The sequence below is a fragment of the Nomascus leucogenys genome, chromosome 10 (genome assembly GCF_006542625.1).
Source record: "Nomascus leucogenys isolate Asia chromosome 10, Asia_NLE_v1, whole genome shotgun sequence".
Lineage (NCBI taxonomy): Eukaryota > Metazoa > Chordata > Mammalia > Primates > Hylobatidae > Nomascus > Nomascus leucogenys.
In genome coordinates, this window is record NC_044390.1 from 17113254 (window position 1) to 17121276 (window position 8023).

Consider the following 8023-nt stretch of genomic DNA (forward strand, 5'->3'; position numbering starts at 1 on the left):
TCTGCATATGGTCATACAAGTTGTGAATTCAACACAGTTCTAGATACTGGCATGGATGACATCTTAGAATTGAGCACACCCAAATACAATTACCTAATTTGAAAGGAGAGAGAAGTCACTAACAATAGGAGAAAAGCTTCACTTTGCAAGTGATGGAGGTAGTATCTGTACTGAGCACATGGCGTAAACTAAGTCAGGAAAGTCCCAAAGTAGAAACTATGTTCAAGGGTCAGTTTGGACAGTTGGATTCCAGTGGAAGTCACATATAAAGAGTTAAAACGCTGAGAAGAAAGGGTGAGCATCAGTTTGAGAAAGGGTTTGAATTCCAGGAATGGGGCTTAAATGCCTTGTGTCACATAAGGAGGTATTGGGAGAAAATGGTGTAGGAAAGATGTGGGTGACAAAGCAGAGGTGTGGGAAAACTAATTGGGTGTTGGTATGGCAAGATGTACGGGAGTGGTTAACTAGAGAAATGGAGTCCACTTACCAGGCCAGTCTTTAAATAAGATGTGAGAGAGAATGACAACTGAATTAGCATCAGGGCCAGGAAATAAGAAAGCATAGACCATTCGAAGACATTGCAGTAAAAGAATCAACAAATCCTAGTTACTAATGATGTGAGACTTGGCATCACAGGCAGAACTCAAGAATGATTTGGAGACTATGGGACTTACCATAGTGCAGTGGCATTAACAGGAAATGGAAAATCAGGAGAAGAAGCTGTTGGTAAATATTATTGAAACTGACCAGTGTCCAAATATGTTAGACTGGAACTTCAAATAACAGTCAGGCCTGGAAAGAATGATTTGCAATTTGAGAGTTATCTGCAAAGAATCTTATCTGAGACCTTGAAAGAAAAATTGCTTAGTCACAGAAATGGCCCCATGTGGTTGATAGTAAATAGCATGGGTTTGATTGTGGAGAGGTTCACTAAAGAAATACAAACAAAATTTCTGTATATCTGAGTTAAGGGGGAAGAAAATAAATCTTAGAATTGGAATAAAGGACAAGCTGAAGTCAAGCTTGGAAATTTAGGTCTCAAGGCTTGGGAATGGTTGGTTACCAAATAGTAAGATCTGTGATTCTTTGCCAGATATTTCCTAAGACTTTCCAAAGCTTTGGGAGTTTGGTTTCTGTAGATACATTGTAAAGCAGATGATCAGAAAGGATTAGACTTGGGTTCAAGCCTTGACTCTTTGGTGTAGAATACTAGATGAGTTTATATCAGTTATCAGTTCATGTCTTTTAAACCCTGGTTTTTGATGTGTAATGAGGGTTAATGATAAATTTAGTCTTCTTATTTCACAAGGGTTCTTGCAAGAACCCAGGTTATCATTATAAAAATTGTAGTTTTGTTCTATGGGAAAACAGGTGTCAGTCTTTAAGTTTATTTTCTTTGCTAAGTGACCTGGGAACAAAATAAAAAATACATTTCCAATCTTCTCTACATTTAATTTTCTCTTTCTTTCCTTTCTTCTTTTTTCTTTTTCTTTTTTTTTTGTTTTGTTTTTGTTTTGTTTTTTTTTTGAAAGTCTTGCTCTGTAGCCCAGGCTAGAGTGCAGTGGCATGATCTCAGCTCACTGCAACCTCCGCCTCCTGGGTTGAAGGGGTTTTTGTGCCTCAGCCCCACGAGTAGCTGGGACTACAGGTGTGCACTACCACATTCAGCTAATTTTTGTATTTTTAGTAGAGACAGGGTTTCACCATGTTGGCCAGGCCGATCTCGAACTCCTGACTTCAGGTGATCCACCTACCTCAGCCTCCCAAAGTGCTGGGATTACAGGCATGAGCCACCATGCCCATCCTACATTTAATTCTCTACATTAAGCTTTGTGTTTCAAATTGTTTATACATTTAAAAAATACATTCTTTTGCTTTTTGTGATTCCCTTTTGCTTTCTAACCATGCTTTTAAAATATCTATATATTTTGGATTTCTGAAGTTTTATCTTAGTATCTCTTAATTTTTGTTCTAGATTTAATTCTGATTTCCTAAATACAGGTTGTCTAGCTTCTAGAGTTCTCTGCTTGGTAAATTGTTGTATAAGACAGTTTTTAATATATTACATTTAGAAAGACTGGAAAATATTGCAATTCTTATTACACTATGGAATTTTATGGCTAATCTGTGTAATGATCTCAATACTTTAAAAACAGTGATCTGTGATGCTGGGTTGATAAACAAGGACAAAAGTAGTGAAAGAGATTGAGCAGAGAAGATGAGAAACGCAAAACATGTTTATTTAGAGACTGGGATTGAAGATGGGATGATGATACCATCTATATATATATATTTTTTAAGTAGAGAAGGAAATACGAATACTTTACTGGAAAGTTGAAACATCCGAAAGCTAGTAGATTAACACAAGTACTGAAGAACTAAAACAAAATATGGCTTTCATGCTTCAACAAGTACAATAAGCTATGCTGAGGCCAAATGAACCTTCCCCAGAACTTTGTTGGTATGTGGTGCCAGGATTTCGGTCTTTCTTTTTTTGGCTGGAAGTATTGAATGAAATCTTTCTGCTGCTATTTCCTCAGCTGGGATAAATGATTGCTAGAACCTAACTAGATAGTCAAGATACTAGAGCAGCTCAGTGGCCATGTGAGGCTATTACTTGTTAGTGTCTATTGACCAGCTTTTCCACCTGTCCTAGGGATCTCTTTCATGCTACTCCATCTATCTCCACTTCTCTAGTCTCCACTCTCCAGACACTTCTTTGTTCATCAATCCTTCTCTCTTCACCCCTGTTTATAACCTTTTATAGTCTTGCTAGAGAAATTCAAAGCTAACTAAGTTGATAATTATCACAAACTGAGATCATTGGTAGAATGTCAGGAGGTATGAAAGTCACAGGGTGAAATATTTATTGAGTGTCTATTAAGTGCCAGACATTATTATAAGAGTTGAGGTACAGCACTAAAAGAGATAGAGAAGCTCCCTGCCATCATGGAGCTTACATTTTAATGGGAGGACATAGATAATAAACAATAAGTAAGATTGTTTCAGATAATGTGTTACCAAGGGGATCATAGAAAATGACTGATCACTGCATCTAAGAAAACATTTATCAAGTTCTTTTATGCAACGTAAGTGAAACATATATTGTAAATCTGTTACTCATTCCGTGGTCATATATGATTTCAGCTATTGAGATTTTTAAAAAGGCAGAAGGCAGATACACCATAATCTCTCTGTTTTTCCTTCCTTTCTAGGCTGGTAACAGTTCATGTTTGCTTCATAAATGAAGCAGCTTTAAACAAATTCATATTCTGTCTGGAGTGACAGACCACATCTTTATCTGTTCTTGCTACCCATGACTTTATATGGATGATTCAGAAATTGGAACAGAATGTTTTACTGTGAAACTGGCACTGAATTAATCATCTATAAAGAAGAACTTGCATGGAGCAGGACTCTATTTTAAGGACCTGCGGGACTTGGGTCTCATTTAGAACTTGCAGCTGATGTTGGAAGAGAAAGCACGTGTCTCAGACTGCATGTACCATTTGCATGGCTCCAGAAATGTCTAAATGCTGAAAAAACACCTAGCTTTATTCTTCAGATACAAACTGCAGCCTGTAGTTATCCTGGTCTCTGCAAATAGATTTCAGCTTGGATAGTAGGGGTAACAATTTTTCTCAAAGGGATCTAGAAAAAATGTTTAAAACTCAGTAGTATCAGCCACTGTACAGTGTAGAAAGCAGTGGGAACTGTGATAGGAGTTGGCAACTTGTCAGCTTTATAGTTGCTGATTAGTGATATGGGTCTGATTTTGATCTCTTCCTGATGTAAACCATGCTCACCCATATCCCACTAAACAAATGCAAATGGTTGCCTGGTTCCATTTATGCAAGGGAGCCAGTACTGAATTATGCCTTGGCAGAGGGGAGACTCTCCAAAAGAGTCACCGCAGGAAGAAGTTAAGAACACTGAACATCAGAACAGTCTGCTAAGGAGGACATTGGCATCCTGGGAAAGTCTGCCTTTTCCCTTGACCACTATAGGGTGTATAAATCGTGTTTGCAAAATGTGTTATGACGTGTTTATATTCTAAAACTATTACAGAGCTATGTAAAGGGACTTAGGAGAAAATGCTGAATGTAAGATGGTCCCATTTCAACTTCCACCATGGGAGAGAATAAAAATAAATTATGACATTTAGTATCTAAGGTTAGAAAACCACGCCCACATGCTAATATGGGTGTTGAAAACTAGGTTACTTGGAATGCAAGGAATCAGGAAACTTTAGTTATTTATAGTATAATCACCATTATCTGTTTAAAGGATCCATTTAGTTAAAATCGGGCACTCTGTATTCATTAAGGTTTATGAATTAAAAATAAAAAGAAAGTTTTATGTAGTTATGCATGTCAGTTTGCTATTTAAAATGTGTAACAGTGTTTGTCATATTAAGAGTGAATTTGGCAGGAATTCCCAAGATGGACATTGTGCTTTTAAACTAGAACTTGTAAGACGTTATGTGAATATCCCTTGCCAATTTTTTTTATAATCAAGAAAACATCTGACTAAAGTCAAAGAATTATTTCTTATGGTTTATTTTGATGAAAGTTCTTTTAACACATCTTGAATGTACACATAAAGGAATCCAAAGCTTTCCATTCTAACTTAATCTTTGTGATAATATTATTGCCATGTTCTACAACCACAAGATGACAGTTTTCAATGTAGTGACACAAAAGGGCATGAAAAACTAACTGCTAACTTTCCTTTCATTTCAAAAGTCCAAGAATTTCTAGTATATTTGGATTTTAGCTTCTGTTCAAAGCGAATCCAGATGCAACTCCAGTAAGTGGCCTTTGCTCTTTTTTGTACCAAAGAGCCCAGATGATTCCTACAGTCCCCTTCTTCTCTAACATGCTGTGGTTCCTTAAATATGACTAATTTCTCTAAGATACAACCCAGGTGCTTTGAGAAGCTGCATTAAGGTGTTCAGGCCCTCAGATATCACATGGTACACTTGATTAGTAATAAAACCAGAGATCAATTTAATTGCTGATAGGTCCTGTCTCAGCGTGTGGCATTGATTGTTTTCAGCAAAATTGATACAGATTAATATGAGTTATGCATGTAGGTTGTGTATAGATTGAGAAGACAGATACTTCTCCATCTAGTAGTTTGATTTATTTAATCAATGGTTTCAGTTTGCTTGAGCATATGAAAATGCTGCTTAGTGTGCTTAAGAGTATGATAAATGTACTTTTGTCCTCAAACCTAGTAGCTGTTTTAACACTCATGGACATGGTCCTAATTAATGGGGTTAAATAAACAAATTCAGCAAGTTATTAAATCTGACATGGTAGGAGAGGGGAGATGTGTCCTGCTTATTAAATGTATTGATCCATTGAAAGTTACATGGATTGCCAATTTTTAAAACACTAAAGTTGAATAAAATGCATGAACAATAGAAAAATGCTGAACATTATTTTGGATGCTAGCTGCTTGGACATTAACTGTGTCATTTCTGCTTTGAGATAAAAATATATATTTATCTTTGCTTATTTTATCCCAGATGTGTTCTGAATATCCTTCTGCATAAATCATGGAAAACCCACTGCTGAGATAGGAAACCATGAAATCGCCTTTTCAGTTGGTGCCATGTATCTGATAGTTCCATCTTAGAAGGTTTCAAAATTACCTTTTAAAATGATCTCAGAAGTCTGTAGATTCTCAACGATACTGAAAGCTTCACACCTCTTTGGTAGAAACCAAGTCTATTTAGAAAATGGCTTTATGATAAATGATGCCTCCTGAGTGATAATGAAGTGTTCCTGGATATTGTATTGTAATTTAATGTGCTTACTACACTGCCACATTTTAGTGAGTCAGAGACAAATTGATTTTTCTTCAATACAATAATGGAACAAGTAGCCTATTCTCTTAAAAACTATGTGAAAAAATGAAAATTATGAAAAATTATGCATACCTAATGAAGTATTGGTTTTAGTAAGAATTAAATACATTTCGTTGAGTTTTAAAGTACTTTGGAGAAACTTTGGGGCACGTTTTGCTACTCTAATTCAACTGAAGTTATAAATAAAGAGAAAAATTCATTCAGAAATCATGGATTTTAAAAATGTTTTGCTGCAGCCAAGTTTTCATTTAAAATGTAATTCCAGTTTGGAGCTTTTAGGCATTCTGTATATTTAAAAAATATATTCTTCAAAAATGCATTTTGGCATGGTGGGATGGATGTTGCAAAAGATATCCGGAGCCTCCAGTCTGTCATTAACTGATATGGTAAATCACTTCTCCTCTTTGGATCTCAATTTTTTTATTTATCTATACGGTAAACTCAGAGATCACTCCTTAGGGGTGAGTCCTATTGCAATATGACTGACAAAGAAGGTAAAATAGCATTGAAACTAACCCATACAAAATATCCAACTCTGGACTCTGTGAATAAGTATCTTGACCATAAAAAGTCATTGCTGTTCTTATTTCTAATGTAAATAGTGTCCATTAGTAAAAGTGAAATTCAGTCTCAAGTAGGGTGAATTGGATCACCATTTACACAAGAGATGGCTTTTTCCTTTGCTTGAATAAACATTTTGGATCACCTCCAAAGAATGAAAACCAGTAGTACATTTTAGTCATATTAGTCAGGATGAGAAACTATAAGATGTACGTAACATTTGGAAATGCACCAAAGTGAGCGTTTAAATCTTCTCATTTTATTGAAAACTAAGGGCAGAAAATGTAAAATGCTCATGAAGTTTTTGAATGCCAAAAGATATTTTAGAACCAATTTATAAAGGGGTAATTCATTAATTACACTTTAAAATTGGAAAGTGGGATAAGAATCCTAAAGTAAACCAGCTTATCTTTGAAACAATATTATTTTGAAATTGGCTTTAAAATAAAATGATTCAGATCGAATTCGAATTAGTTCATTTGTGGAACTTGATCACACAATTCGTAATGTTGCTGCTTTCCATTAACTAGTCTTGAAATGCCTCTGTTTGTAAAAATAAAATAATGGTACTTTCATTTTATAACAAGGTGTTCTTTTTAAAGAAATAATCCATGCTAAAACGGATATTTGTGATCCTGAAATGTTTACTAAGCATTGTAAATTTATTTATAACTGCCATCTCCAACTACATCCTTATGATGTTTTTAACAATAAAATTAAAACAACTGTTTAAACTAAAAACCACACTGTTTTCCAGTACTTGATCTCTGAGCTACAATACTCACTAAATATAATTTTCCAATCAAAATATTCTATTCTATATTCTAAGGGTTAATACGTGATTATAGTGTCCAGTTGCCACCATTTTTTTAAATCAATGGACTTGAAAAGTATTAATTTAGATGGATGCGCAGATATACCCTTAGTTCAGTCATAGATTGGAGTTTGAATATAATAATGTAAATGTATGTCAACACTATTCTAAATAGTTTTATTATGACTGAAATTTAATTAAATAAAAAAGGTTGTAAAATGTGATGTGTATGTGTATATACTGTATGTGTACTTTTTAAAATAGGTGTATGTCCCAACCCTTTTTTATACAGGTTTGAATTTAAAATTACATTATATATACATATACTTTATTGTTCTAAATAAAGAATTTTATGCACTCTCGTAAATTTGCCCAGTCATTTTATATCTTAAGGTTATCACATATGTTTACAACATGGTTGAGCATTTATTAAGCTACAGTCAAAATTATCTATGGAAACTTTTGTCATTAATCTAGATTTTGTTGAAATATGGACACAAGGGGATAACAAATCATTTAAATTCAATAAATATTTATTGATTACTAAAATAAAAAATCAAGGAAAATAAAAAATGAATTAACACGACGTTTGCTTTCAAGAGATTTATAACTTGGTTGGAGAAAAGAAATGCAATAGATATATAGGAAAACACTATAATAGATATAGATACAGAAAATAGATACAGATATAGATATAGAAAAGCAGTATAATATGTATAGTCCCTAAAGTAACTACCTACATGCAAAACAGAGGTCCAGTTAATGTGCTTAGG

The 8023-nt window shown here is 34.4% G+C and overlaps 1 protein-coding gene across 1 annotated transcript in view; it reads left to right on the plus strand.

Annotated features, from left to right (window-relative positions):
* Nucleotides 1-7617, plus strand: part of KITLG (KIT ligand) — an 87680-nt gene extending 80063 nt beyond the window's left edge. Inside the window, exon 10 of the mRNA XM_003259625.4 lies at nucleotides 3216-7617. The gene's annotated coding sequence lies outside the window, so the exon portion shown is untranslated. The remainder of the gene's footprint in view (nucleotides 1-3215) is intronic.
* Nucleotides 7618-8023: the final 406 nt, after the last annotated feature.